Genomic DNA, 14,092 nt, shown 5'->3' with positions numbered 1-14,092 from the left:
TTGGAGGGGGGTGTGTGTGTGTGTGGAGGGGGGTGTGTGTGTGTGGAGGGGGGTGTGTGTGTGTGTGTGGAGGGGGTGTGTGTGTGTGTGTGGAGGGGGGTGTGTGTGTGTGTGGAGGGGGCTTGTGTGTGTGTGTGGAGGGGGTGTGTGTGTGTGTGTGGAGGGGGGTGTGTGTGTGGAGGGGGTGTGTGTGTGTGGGGGGGGGGTGTGTGTGTGTGGAGGGGGGTGTGTGTGTGTGGAGGGGGGTGTGTGTGTGTGTGGAGGGGGTGTGTGTGTGTGGAGGGGGTGTGTGTGTGGAGGGGGTGTGTGTGTGGAGGGGGGTGTGTGTGTGTGGAGGGGGTGTGTGTGTGTGTGGAGGGGGGTGTGTGTGTGTGTGGAGGGGGTGTGTGTGTGTGTGGAGGGGGTGTGTGTGTGTGTGGAGGGGGGGGTGTGTGTGTGTGTGGAGGGGGGGTGTGTGTGTGTGTGGAGGGGGGTGTGTGTGTGTGTGGAGGGGGTGTGTGTGTGTGTGGAGGGGGGGTGTGTGTGTGTGGAGGGGGGTGTGTGTGTGTGAGGGGGTGTGTGTGTGGAGGGGGGGTGTGTGTGTGTGGAGGGGGTGTGTTGTGTGTGTGTGGAGGGGGTGTGTGTGTGTGGAGGGGGGTGTGTGTGTGTGGAGGGGGGTGTGTGTGTGTGGAGGGGGGTGTGTGTGTGGAGGGGGGTGTGTGTGTGTGGAGGGGGTGGTGTGTGTGTGTGGAGGGGGGGTGTGTGTGTGTGGAGGGGGGTGTGTGTGTGTGTGGAGGGGGGGGTGTGTGTGTGTGTGGAGGGGGTGTGTGTGTGTGTGGAGGGGGTGTGTGTGTGTGGGGTGTGTGTGTGTGTGTGGAGGGGGGTGTGTGTGTGGAGGGGGGTGTGTGTGGAGGGGGTGTGTGTGTGAGGGGGTGTGTGTGTGTGGAGGGGGGGTGTGTGTGTGTGGAGGGGGGTGTGTGTGTGTGTGGAGGGGGTGTGTGTGTGGAGGGGTGTGTGTGTGGAGGGGGTGTGTGTGTGTGGAGGGGGGTGTGTGTGTGTGTGGAGGGGGTGTGTGTGTGTGTGGAGGGGGGGGTGTGTGTGGAGGGGGGTGTGTGTGTGTGTGGAGGGGGGGTGTGTGTGTGTGTGGAGGGGGGTGTGTGTGTGTGTGGAGGGGGGTGTGTGTGTGTGTGGAGGGGGGTGTGTGTGTGTGTGGAGGGGGGGTGTGTGTGTGTGTGGAGGGGGGGTGTGTGTGTGTGGAGGGGGGTGTGTGTGTGTGTGGAGGGGGGTGTGTGTGTGGGTGGGGGGTGTGTGTGTGTGGAGGGGGTGTGTGTGTGTGGAGGGGGGGGTGTGTGGTGGGGTGTGTGGAGGGGGGGTGTGTGTGTGTGTGGAGGGGGGGTGTGTGTGTGGTGGGGGGGGTGTGTGTGTGGAGGGGGGGTGTGTGTGTGTGAGGGGGGGTGTGTGTGTGTGTGGGGGGGTGTGTGTGTGTGAGGGTGTGTGTGTGTGTGGAGGGGGGGTGTGTGTGTGTGTGGAGGGGGGTGTGTGTGTGTGTGGAGGGGGGTGTGTGTGTGTGGAGGGGGGGGTGTGTGTGTGGAGGGGGTGTGTGTGTGTGTGGAGGGGGGGGTGTGGTGTGTGTGGTGGGTGGGGTGTGGTGTGGGGTGTGTGGGAGGGGTGGGGTGTGTGTGTGGTGTGGGGGGTGTGTGTGTGTGTGGAGGGGGGGTGTGTGTGTGTGGGGGGGTGTGTGGTGTGTGTGGGGGGGTGGGGGTGGTGGAGGGGGGTGTGTGTGTGTGGAGGGGGGGTGTGTGTGTGTGGAGGGGGGTGTGTGTGTGTGTGGGGGGGTGTGTGTGTGGTGTGGGGGGTGTGTGTGTGTGTGGGGGGGGTGTGGGGTGTGTGTGGGGGGGTGTGTGTGTGTGGGGGGGGGGTGTGTGTGTGTGTGGAGGGGGGGTGTGTGTGTGTGTGGAGGGGGGGTGTGTGGGTGGAGGGGGTGGTGTGTGGAGGGGGGTGTGTGTGTGTGTGGAGGGGGGTGTGTGTGTGTGGGGGGTGTGTGTGTGTGTGTGGGGGGTGTGTGTGTGTGGAGGGGGGTGTGTGTGTGTGTGGGGGTGTGTGTGTGGAGGGGGGTGTGTGTGTGTGTGGGGTGTGGGGTGTGTGGTGTGTGGAGGGGGGTGGGGGTGTGTGTGTGTGGTGGAGGGGGGGTGTGTGTGTGTGGAGGGGGTGGGTGTGTGTGTGTGGAGGGGGGGGTGTGTGTGTGGGAGGGGGGTGTGTGGGGTGTGTGTGTGTGGGGGGGGGTGTGTGTGTGTGGAGGGGGGTGTGTGTGTGTGGGGGGGTGTGTGTGTGTGGAGGGGGGTGGGTGTGTGTGGGGTGTGGTGGGGGGGGGTGTGTGTGTGGGGGTGGGTGTGTGTGTGTGGTGGGGGGGGTGTGTGGGGTGTGTGTGTGGAGGGGGGGGTGTGTGTGTGGAGGGGGGTGGTGTGTGTGGGGTGTGGGGGGGGTGTGTGTGTGTGTGGGTGTGTGGGGGGGTGTGTGTGGGGGGGTGGGGTGTGTGTGTGTGGAGGGGGGGGTGTGTGTGGTGGGGGTGTGTGTGTGTGGGGGGTGTGTGTGTGTGTGGTGTGTGTGGGGGTGGGGGTGTGTGTGTGGAGGGGGGTGTGTGTGTGTGGAGGGGGGTGTGTGTGTGTGGAGGGGGGGGTGTGTGTGTGGAGGGGGGTGTGTGTGTGTGTGGAGGGGGGTGTGTGTGTGTGGAGGGGGGTGTGTGTGTGTGTGGAGGGGGGTGTGTGTGTGTGGAGGGGGGTGTGTGTGTGTGGAGGGGGGTGTGTGTGTGTGTGGAGGGGGGTGTGTGTGTGTGTGGAGGGGGGGTGTGTGTGTGTGGAGGGGGGGGGGGTGTGTGTGTGTGTGGAGGGGGGTGGTGTGTGTGTGGAGGGGGGGTGTGTGTGTGTGGAGGGGGGGTGTGTGTGTGGAGGGGGGGTGTGTGTGTGAGGGGTGTGGGTGTGTGGGGGGGTGGTGTGTGTGGAGGGGGGGTGTGTGTGTGTGGAGGGGGGTGTGTGTGTGTGTGGAGGGGGGGTGTGTGTGTGGGGGGGGTGTGTGTGAGGGGGGGGTGTGTGTGTGTGTGGTGGAGGGGGGTGTGTGTGTGGGTGGTGGGTGTGTGTGTGTGGAGGGGGGTGTGTGTGTGTGTGGGGGGGGGGTGTGTGTGTGGGGTGTGGTGTGGTGGAGGGGGGTGTGTGTGTGGAGGGGGGGGTGGTGTGTGGAGGGGGGTGTGTGTGGGTGGGGGTGTGTGTGTGGTGGAGGGGGTGTGTGTGTGTGTGGAGGGGGGTGTGTGTGTGTGTGAGGGGGGGTGTGGGTGGAGGGGGTGTGTGTGTGTGTGGAGGGGGGGTGTGTGTGTGTGTGAGGGGGGGGGTGTGTGTGGAGGGGGTGTGTGGAGGGGGGGTGTGGTGAGGGGTGTGTGTGTGTGGAGGGGGGTGTGTGTGTGGTGGGGGGTGTGTGTGTGTGGAGGGGGGGTGTGTGGGGTGGGGGAGGGGTGTGTGTGTGGAGGGGGGGTGTGTGTGTGTGTGGAGGGGGGGGGTGTGTGTGTGTGGAGGGGGGTGTGTGTGTGTGGAGGGGGGGTGTGTGTGTGTGGAGGGGGGTGTGTGTGTGGAGGGGGGGGGGTGTGTGTGGGGGGGGTGTGTGTGTGTGGGGGGGGGGGGTGTGTGTGTGGGGGGGGGTGTGTGTGTGTGTGGAGGGGGGGGTGTGTGTGTGTGGTGGGGGGGTGTGTGTGTGTGGAGGGGGGGTGTGTGTGTGTGTGGAGGGGGGGGTGTGTGTGTGTGGAGGGGGGGTGTGTGTGTGTGTGGAGGGGGGGGTGTGTGTGTGTGTGGAGGGGGGGTGTGTGTGTGTGGAGGGGGGGTGTGGTGTGTGTGAGGGGGGTGTGTGTGTGGAGGGGGGGTGTGTGTGTGTGTGGAGGGGGGGGTGTGTGTGTGTGGAGGGGGGGTGTGTGTGTGTGGAGGGGGGGGTGTGTGTGTGTGGAGGGGGGGTGTGTGTGTGTGGTGGAGGGGGGGTGTGTGTGTGGAGGGGGGGTGTGTGTGTGTGTGGAGGGGGGGGTGTGTGTGTGTGGAGGGGGGTGTGTGTGTGTGGAGGGGGGGTGTGTGTGTGTGTGGAGGGGGGTGTGTGTGTGGAGGGGGTGTGTGTGTGTGGTGGAGGGGGGTGTGTGTGTGGAGGGGGGTGTGTGTGTGGGAGGGGGGGTGTGTGTGTGTGAGGGGGGGTGTGTGTGTGGAGGGGGGTGTGTGTGTGTGTGGAGGAGGGGGGGTGTGTGTGTGTGGAGGAGGGGGTGTGTGTGGGGAGGGGGGTGTGTGTGTGTGTGGAGGAGGGGGGGGTGTGTGTGTGGAGGAGGGGGGGTGTGTGTGTGGAGGAGGGGGGGTGTGTGTGTGGGGGAGGGGGGGGTGTGTGTGGAGGGAGGGGGGGTGTGTGTGTGTGGAGGGGGGGGTGTGTGTGTGGAGGAGGGGTGTGTGTGTGTGGGGGGGGGGTGTGTGGAGTGGGGGGGGTGTGTGTGTGTGGAGTGGGGGGTGTGTGTGGGGGGGGTGTGTGTGTGTGGAGGGGGGGGTGTGTGTGTGTGGAGTGGGGGTGTGTGTGTGGAGTGGGGGGGGGTGTGTGTGTGGTGGTTGGGTGGTGTGTGAGTGGGGGTGTGTGTGTGTGGAGTGGGGGGTGTGTGTGTGTGTGGAGTGGGGGTGTGTGTGTTGGAGTGGGGGTGTGTGTGTGAGTGGGGGGTGTGTGTGTGTGTGTGTGGGTGGTGGGGGTGTGTGTGTGTGGAGTTGGGGGTGTTTGTGTGTGGAGTGGGGGGTGTGTGTGTGGGAGTGGGGGTGTGGGTGTGGAGTGGGGTGTGTGGGTGTGGGTGTGTGGGGGGGGGGGTGTGGGGGGTGGGGTGTGTGGAGGGGGGGTGTGTGTGTGTGTGGGGGTGTGTGTGTGTGTGGAGGGGGGGGTGTGTGTGTGTGTGGAGGGGGGGGTGTGTGTGTGTGGTGGGGGGGGTGTGTGTGTGTGGAGGGGGGGTGTGTGTGTGTGTGGAGGGGGGGGTGTGTGGGGAGGGGGGGTGACGGGTTGCAGGTCCATGTGTGTTTGTTGTGGGAATGTGTAAGTGGTCCCTGTTGGGGACGAGGTTTCCGGGAACTGGGGACCATCGAAGGGGATGGTTGTGTGAACTGAGTGAGGGGGTCGCGGAGACGGGGCTGCGATCTTTGGCGAGGGATCGTGTGGTGTGATGTGAGTAACTGGTGCGATTTGTCCCCCTCGAGGGTCTGCAAGGTGGCGTGATCTTTGTCTCCTAACCTGTCGTGCTTCTGACCTTGTGCGTTGTGTGGTCCCTCTCTATCAGCCCTGGTTATATTGCAGTCGCTCTTTTGAAATCGTGTTCTCCATGGGCATCTCCGTGGCCCGGCCAGTCTCGAGATGGTGTTGCCAAAATAAGCTCTTGGGTTTTGCTGACGGTAGTAAATATGTTCTCTCTGGTTCTGTGCGGTTTGCAAGGCTGCATCGATATTAACTTCATGCCCTCGCCCCGGGGAGCTGTTCGCTGCTGTTCCCAAATAATTCTCGTGTAAATAAAAGCTCTCTTGGGAGGGGATGGTGTTGTCAACTCTGACAGAAGGTGGTCAGTTCAGTTTGGCTGTGCCAGGGTGTTGATGTCCCCAGTGTATTGCTATGTGCAGGTGTTGGGATGTGTGTTTGTGCCTCTCTCCCAGGCAATTCTGCAAAAATTTGAGTTCCTGATCTTCACGGCAGGGATGTTGCCAAACAGCAGCGAAGGGCACGGCATTACCACAAGAATTCAGTGCCGTGTAAAGACAGGCGTTTGAACCCAGATACACCAAAGCCTTTTCTTTTTTTATATGGCTGCTTTCAGTGAAGTGTGGTTGTGGGTGTGTGGGTGGCCGTTTCAGACTCTGTTCACTTCAGCTTTGAAATCGTTGAGCCCTCCAGTCCTAGGTTATGTCGGGTTAGTGTCCTTTGAGCTGGATAGTACAGCAACAACCTGTAATGCCTTTAATGTAGGAAATACCCAAAGGCAGAGGCTTGAGGGAAAGTTAACGCTGAGCCAGAGGTTCGATGGGGCGGTCGCTTGAAGCGATGCGTTTTAAGGAAGGTCTTAAGAGGTGGAGGGCACTTCAGCGAGTGGGACTGAGGAGGTATCTCTGGTGGAGGGAGGGCTGCCTGAACGGGTTTCAGGAGTTGGAGGGTCGGCGAGTTTAGGGATGGGCGTTGGAGGTGTGAGGTTTATAAAGACGGGGAGGGTCAAAGCCATGGAGGGATTTCAGCGCAGGGGTGCGAAAGTATTGGTGCAACCAGAAGCCGATTGAGGATTTGGTTGGTGGACGAGCGGGACCTGGCATGAGAGGGGGCGTGGGCACCAGAGGTTTTACGTTTATGTATCGCCTTTCACAACCTCCCCCCCAAAGTGCTTTACAGCCAACTAAGTAAAAAGTGTTGTAATGTAGGATATGCAGCAGCCAGTTTCGTGCACAGCAAGCCCCCACAAACAGCACTATTTTTCCTTTATTGAGAGAAGGAATTTTGGCCAGCAGTCTGGGGATCTTTTGCGTCTGCCTTTGAGGGCCGCCGGGGGTCTTGGTTTCACATCTCGCCTGAAAGATGGGGCCTCTGAGTGCAGCACTCCCTCAGCACTGGCACTGGGAGTATGAGCCTAGATTTTTGTGCTCAGCTGTTTACAGAAGCCCTTCTGACCTCCTGGCTCAGAGACAAGTGTTACCCGCTGAGTCCACAGCCTGATGCAGAAAGTTAAGAGATTTTCTCTTTTGTCTAACTGTAGAAAGCTTTGTGTAAGAGTGATGTCTTTTTGGAGGATGGTGTAACAGGAAGTAGGTCAGTGAAATATTACTGTTTGTGTGCAGGTAATTCCTGGTAATAGTCTTGTCATTTAGCCAGTGGCCTGTGTGAGCGTCATATACTGGTTTTAGTTTGGTGTCTCAGTGCTGGCTGAGAGATCCTTTACGGTCGAATGCAAGCAGTGAAGCAATTGTCTGAGCTGGGAACAGACTAACTGAGGTAAAAAAAAAAACTTTAAAGAGCTACTCAAGTCAAGGTTTGTGCCAGTGGATATTTCTGCATGTAGAGTCTGGTTTTGTTTGGGTGATGTTTTGCGCTGATCAGAGTGAGGGGAATGGAATGCTTTTCTGCCTCTTTTGCGCTTTAGCTGCAACATCAGATGTTTGAAGACCGAGGTTTGTGACTTGATGATGCATGTGGCCCCCAAGTATCGGTCATATTGCCCTCAAAGGCAAGGCAACCCATTCCTTTTAGTGTTATTTTGTGGTTTTGTCCTATTTGTGATAGAGTGCTGTTTTTGGTGCTTTCTCCAGTGATGGCTGTAAACTAAATCAGCATTTCAAGGTTTGTTACTACCAGCAACATGCGATATATGCATATTAACAGGAATACGGTGTTGACCAACACCTTGCGTTTATATAGTGCCTGTAGCATCCTGAGACGCTTCACAGGAGCGTTAGCAGACACAAATAATATTGACACTGAGCCAAATAAAGAGCTATTAGGATTGGTGGAAGATGTAGGTTTTAAGGATTGTCTTAAAGGAGATTGAGGGTTTAAGGAGAGAATTCCAGTTCTTGGGGTTTAAGGAAGTCAGGGATGTGCAAGAGGCCACAACTGGAGGAACGCAGAGTCCACAGTTCATATCTGAGCTTTCCTGAGGTTCAGTAGTACACAACTAAGCAGCTTTCTGAGACAGGCCTGATCACTAGGTTCCAAAACCTTGAATAACTAGATTTTATACTGTTGAGGGGAAGATGAAGAGTGGCCTGGGTATTCTCTTCAGGGAGATAGGAGAAGATGGACAGGAATTGACTGACGAGTCCATCGAAGCTGTCCCAGTCATGGCGTAACAAAGCAACCTAACTCTGTGTCCTCTCCCACTCGTCATATAGGAACAATAAAATTAGCTAGTCAATCTTAGGCCGATTCAGGGATCAAACAAGGTAATTTCTCTTTCGCCCCTTTAGGGCGATCAGAAGGAAGTTCCTGGAGATCCCACCAGGCACAAACCGGTATCTCACCTACCATCCACGTGCACTGATATCCAGAGAATGAATCCACCCAGTTCCTTTTTGAAAGACCTGGGCCTCCTCTCCCACCAAAAGAAGGCAAGCTGTCCCCGTGTCTGATTCAGGACAGCCCGTGCTTGCTGTGGGCGACAGGAAAACACCTATAGATGGGCATCTGCAGTCACAGACTACACATGGTGTGGGGAGAAGAGAAGTTGGCTTGCCACTAGCAGAAGTAAATCACTTCCCAGTTGGCTTCTCGCATTAAAACCCATCTCGCTGCAGTTGATGGAAGGTTCCCCCCCACCTTTATCTGTTTCAGGTGTGGTCTCTCAGTCACTTCCGGTTTGTTTTCTGTTGAGACTCACCTCTGCTGGTTGAATTTGTAGACATTTTTGTATATCTTTTATCGGTTTCTTCAGCTAGGGATGGGTGAATTCTTGTGGGGAAAAAAATGTATGTGAAAGTGGGAGCAAGTAATAGCTTAAAGTGGGAGAAGAGTCCTGTTGCTTAAAAGTGATCCATTGATTTGTATTTGGTTTGTTGGCTTATCTGTCCTTGTAAATTCAGCCTGCGGTGTAAACTCTTATTTTTGCTTGTAATGTTTTAAGCCAACAACAGATGTGGATACTTGTACACTAGCGTGGGAGAAAACGGATGCTTCACTTTGAGAGACTTTCCCACTGACCTGGTCCCAGTTGTGCCTTTTGCTCTGACCTATTTTTGTAAGCTTAATATGTGCTGGACATATCCTTGGCAACTCTCGTTTTATCCCACTCACTTGCATTTTGTCCAACTGCTTCGCTATTATGTTTACATACTCAGTGGGTGTTGGAGATGCTTCTGCCTAGGAATGTGACTTGTTTAAAAAAAAAAATGCATTTTTTTCCCCCTCCCGCAGTTTTTGCTATTCTTGCATGATATTGTACCACTAACCTTGTCAGAAGAAGTTAGGGCTTGTCCTTTCCAGTGTAAGTACCCTTTTAATGGCGTGGTAAGTCTGAAATACTGCCAAGCAACACCTCTCTGGTACTGAAAAATAACTTCAGGTGCGGAGTCTCAGGCCCTCGGGTTTTGAATATTGGAGATTCGAAATGCGCTTTTGTTTTTTTTTAACATTTTCGTCTCTGCCCCTCTCAATCCCTCTTTATTTTGCTTTCTATGTCTGATTTCACATTGAATTCACTATTGTGATGTTGGTTCAGACACTGCACTGTCCACTGATGATTACTTGATCTGATTGGTTCGGGAGATGCGTCGTTGCTTGCCCTGTTCGTGCAGGTCTTTGGTGCTCTGTCGAGGGTGCTGCACTCTTCCGATAGTTGGCTGGCTGCATCTTGCAGTGCAAAAGTGCATGAAGTCAAACTAACCGCCAACTCTGGCCCATTGTGTCCCGTCTGATGAGCTTAGACTGTTTGCGGAGAATTCAACAACGGCTCCTCACCATCTTGGTTCAGCTTCGCCTGTTATCAGCTGGTGACCACATGTTAAGTGAGACAGCACTGCATGGTAATCAGACGTAGCAGGCATGGTTGACTTCTTTTTTTTTTGACTCTGTATAGCCCAAGGATGCTGAGCGATTTGCCATCTTCTTGCTGCTGGCGTCATCTAAAACAACATAGATAACAGCTCACTTTAACACGGAAAAGCATCCAGAGCTGCGAGGAAGGAAACGGATACCGAGCCAGAAAAGAAGAGCTTCGAGCGGAGACGGTCTCCAATTCAGGCCTCTTGCGCATCCCCTCCCCCCGATTCCCATCGCTCCACCATTGGCGGCCGTGCCTTCAGCTGCCTGGGGCCCTAAGCTCTGGAACTCCCTCGCTTAAACCCCTCCAACTCTGACTCCTCCTTGCCAACGTTGCTCTTTAACCAAGTTTTTGGTCACCTGCCCTAAAATCTCCTTACGCGGCTCGGTGTTCGATTTAGTTCAGGTTCCTGTGAGGCACCTTTGGGAAGCTTTGCGGTGTTCGAGGTGCTATGTAAATGCAAGCTGTTGCGCTGTCTGTTTTCCTGCTCAGACTCTCGCACCTTGCTGTTTCAGAAGGCCACTGCCAAAGGTTGAGGGGTTCAGCAACAAATGGGATGGGGTCGGGGCAAAGGTGGGTGATATTGAGTGAAACTATCTGGTCTTTGTGGTGCAGTGGATATGGGGTTAGTGGTTCAGATTGGGGTTGAGTAGAACTTTGCAGTTGTACACATCCTCTTGGCAGGAGGTTGGAATCAGAAGACCAGGCAGGATATGCAACTAGTGGCGGTGGCTTTAATCTTCCCAATGTCCAACTGGAGGCAATTGCAGCTTGTGTGAGACTAAATGTCAGACAAGCAGTCTGATATAAGCAAGCAGACTAGGTGGTAAAGGAAGACTGGGAGGTCAAGAGTCACAGATTTGAGTTCCTGACAAAAGAATGAGTGAGGAGTTGATATGTGTCTTCATTTCAACACACTGAGGGTCAGGGACAAGGGCTATGTAGCTGGAACTCAGTATCAGATCAGTACTGATCACAGTATGGTATCATCGCCTATGCTCTCCAGCTGGTACATGGGTTCATAGAATGATACTGCACAGAAGGAGTCCATTCGGCCCATCGTGCCTGTGCCAGCTCTTTGAACGAGCTATCCAATTCGTCCCACCCTTTCCCCACCAAGTATTTATCCAATTCCCCTTTTGAAAGTTACTATTGAATCTGCTTCCACCGCCCTTTCAGGCAGCGCGTTCCAGATCACAACAACTCACTGCGTTAAAAAAAAAATTCACCTCCTCTCCCCCCTCTGCTTCTTTTGCCAGTTAACTCCAATCTGTGTCCCTCTGGTTACCGACCCTCCTGCCAGTGGAAGTATTTATTTACTCGACCAAAACCCTTCATGATTTTGAACACCTCTATTAAATCCTCCCCCTTGACCTGGTCTGTTCCAACGCGAACAATCCCAGTTTCTCTGCATACAACTGAAGTTCCGCTTCCCTCATCCATCTATTTCTCCCCCCTCCCCTCCCCTCCCCTCCCCTCCCCTCCCCTCCCCTCCCCTCCCCTCCCCTCCCCTCCCCTCCCCTCCCCTCCCCTCCCCTCCCCTCCCCTCCCCTCCCCTCCCCTGACGTAAAGGAAAAGGGCTAGCCACTGAATAAGTACTTGGAGGCGAAAATATTGCAGGGTTACGGGGGGAAAGAGCTGGTCTAACGGAATGAGCTGGGTTGCTCTTTGAAAGAGCCGATGCAGACTCAATGAGACAAATGGCCTCCTGTGCTGTGCTAATCGAGGCTGTGTTTCAGTGAGACTTGAACTCCCGATGTGATCATTGTTGTCTAAATATAGTGTGTCCAACTACATGCCATAAGGCAATAAATCAAGGTGCTTAGGCTCAAATGATGTCATTTAGGGGAAGCCCTGCGATGTATTGATGCTGCAAGACCTGTATCGATGCGAGAATGTCGAATATGTAGCTTTTTAAGTTCCCAGCAGTGATCCATGCTGACCCAAAGAAGAAATCCTGATCAGTCGATCCGAGTAAGAAATTCCTTGATCCCTTTTTGAGGGTGGTTGTCACCGAGACAGTTGGAAAGCTGAGGGATACCCAAGAGTGTGATGCCGCACTTTGATTGATCTCGTTGGATTTAAGCAGGTGAAAAGGGAGTTCTGCATTTTGAGGTCCTGGGTGAAGAATGGGAGATGGTTGTGTGCCTTAACTTCACGGAGTAGGGAGTAGCTGTAAAGATTCTTCAGTTGGCGACATGAGTTTACAGCGATAGAGTTAATGTTTTGGGTGGAGTCCTTCATCGTGAGTTATATGAGCCAGTCCTGGCATGTTCCTTGGAACATTGCTCAACTCTCCACATTTCCTTGTTTCCCTCTCTCCGGAAAATGCTGTCTTGGCTGTGGTGCAAATAAGCTTTTGTGGATGGATGGATTTAGATAATCTGATGGGATTGTTTCCTCTTGCAATTTGAGAATCTGTCATTTATCCTATGCAGTGACACTTAATTAACACAGTTTTTAACCAGAGCAAATTAGGCTTTCCTGATGGCTGGGCTGGTAAGGGTAATGTGCAACACGGACCAGCTCTGTGTCTCCGCCTGTGCTGGGGCGTTAGTACGATATCTGTCCACAGCTGACCTCAGCATTCTTGAGCTTGGAAAGGGGACAAGCCAGCTTCCTGATCGCTATACGGTGATTGTTCCCTGCTGGAAAGTGAGCCTGTGTAGATGTTGATCACAAAAGACAAGATTCAACATGCTGGAAGTCGAGTTGATATCCACAAACATTCACTCCCTTCACCACCGACGCACAGTGGCAGCAGTGTGTACCATCTACAAGATGCACTGCAGCAACGCACCAAGGTTCCTTCGACAGCACCTTCCAAACCCGCGACCTCTACCACTTCGAAGGACAAGGGCAGCAGACGCATGGGAACACCACCACCTGCAAGTTCCTCTCCAAGCCACACACCATCCTGACTTGGAACTATATCGGCCGTTCCTTCACTGCCGCTGGGTCAAAATCCTGGAACTCCCTCCCCAACAGCACTGTGGGTGTACCTACCCCACATGGACTGCAGCAGTTCAAGAAGGCAGCTCACCACCACCTTCTGAAGGGCAATTAGATTAGATTAGATATACAGCACTGAAACAGGCCCTTCGGCCCACCAAGTCTGTGCCGACCATCAACCACCCATCTATACTAATCCTACACTAATCCCATATTCCTACCAAACATCCCCACCTGTCCCTGTATTTCCCTACCTGTCCCTGTATTTCCCTACCTGTCCCTGTATTTCCCTACCTGTCCCTGTATTTCCCTACCTGTCCCTGTATTTCCCTACCACCTACCTATACTAGTGACAATCTATAATGGCCAATTTACCTACCAACCTGCAAGTCTTTTGGCTTGTGGGAGGAAACCGGAGCACCCGGAGAAAACCCACGCAGACACAGGGAGAACTTGCAAACTCCACACAGGCAGTACCCAGAATTGAACCCGGGTCCCTGGAGCTGTGAGGCTGCGGTGCTAACCACTGCGCCACTGTGCCGCAATAAATGCTGGCCTGGCCAGCGACGCCCACATCCATTGAAGGAATAAAAAAAAAAGTGTCGATCTGGAGTTGGTCCCGAACCCACAACCTTCTGACTCAGAGGCGATTACAGCCAATCTATGCTTGTACTTGATGGAGATCAAATTTGCAGCCAGTTTACGCAAATACGCTAAGTTGTGCCAGTGCTAAATTCAGCAAGCTTAAAGTCCTAGAGTACGGCACAGAGGGAGGCCATTCGGCCCATGGAATCCATGCCGACTCTCATAGAGCCAGTCAGTCCCACTTCCCCCACTCTATCCTCATAGCCCTGAAAGTTGATTTCCTTCAAGTGTCCATCCAGTTTCCCTTTGAAATCATTCATGGTCTCTGCTTCCACCATCCTCATAGGCAGCGAGCTCTTGGAATCGGGAACTGAAAATACCGGAAATGCACGGCGAATCCACCAGCCTCTGGAAAGAGTAAAGTGGAGAGCTTTTCCGTAAGGACATAATGTAAGAAAATAGGAGCAAGAACAGACCATACCGCTGCTTACTTCTGCTCCACCATTTAATAAGATCATGGCTGATTGACCCCCAACTGGCCTGTGGACTGATGATCCAGACCCCATTGAGTTCACATCCCACCACGGCAGCTGGGGAATTTGAATTCAGTTCATTAAATCAATCTGGAATAAAAAAAGCTAGTCTCATTTAATAGTGATCGTGAAAGTACTGGATTGTCGTAAACATCCATCTGGTTCACTAATGTCCTTTAGGGAAGGAAATCTGCCGTCCTTACCCGGTCTGGCCTACATGTGATTCCAGACCCACAGCAACGTGGTTGAGTCTTACATGCCCTCTGAAATGGCCGAGCAAGTCAGCAGTGCCCACGCCCGATGAATGAATAATTTAAAAAAAAAATTCACTTTTCCACCCTATCCCCATTTTCCTTGATTCCCTCGGAATTAAGGTCTGGAGTCCACGTGACATTTTTATGTTGAACTTTTCCAGCATTGTGGAAATCCAAACCAGTATAAGCACAAAATATATCATGTAATTACTGTAAATTTTGAAAAAATTCATCACTTA

At 54.4% G+C, this 14,092-nt stretch overlaps 1 protein-coding gene and 1 long non-coding RNA gene across 3 annotated transcripts in view; one reads left to right on the top strand and one right to left on the bottom strand.

Annotated features, from left to right (window-relative positions):
- The first annotated feature begins 6,906 nt into the window (after positions 1 to 6,906).
- Positions 6,907 to 14,092, top strand: part of shc1 (SHC (Src homology 2 domain containing) transforming protein 1) — a 96,015-nt gene continuing 88,829 nt past the window's right edge. Inside the window, exon 1 of the mRNA XM_068022509.1 lies at positions 6,907 to 6,990. The gene's annotated coding sequence lies outside the window, so the exon portion shown is untranslated. The remainder of the gene's footprint in view (positions 6,991 to 14,092) is intronic.
- The window catches only part of LOC137356761 (uncharacterized), a 53,723-nt gene continuing 48,617 nt past the window's right edge, over positions 8,987 to 14,092 (bottom strand). Inside the window, exon 3 of one of the 2 annotated variants that reach the window (XR_010971104.1) lies at positions 8,987 to 9,611. This is a non-coding gene — a long non-coding RNA (uncharacterized lncRNA). Of the gene's footprint in view, positions 9,612 to 11,113; positions 12,191 to 14,092 lie in introns of those variants that run through there. The other variant, XR_010971105.1, reaches the window with a different exon arrangement.

Source organism: Heterodontus francisci, chromosome 46 (assembly GCF_036365525.1).
Source record: "Heterodontus francisci isolate sHetFra1 chromosome 46, sHetFra1.hap1, whole genome shotgun sequence".
In the NCBI taxonomy this organism is placed as follows: Eukaryota; Metazoa; Chordata; class Chondrichthyes; order Heterodontiformes; family Heterodontidae; genus Heterodontus; species Heterodontus francisci.
This window is presented reverse-complemented; position numbering and strand designations above follow the sequence as displayed.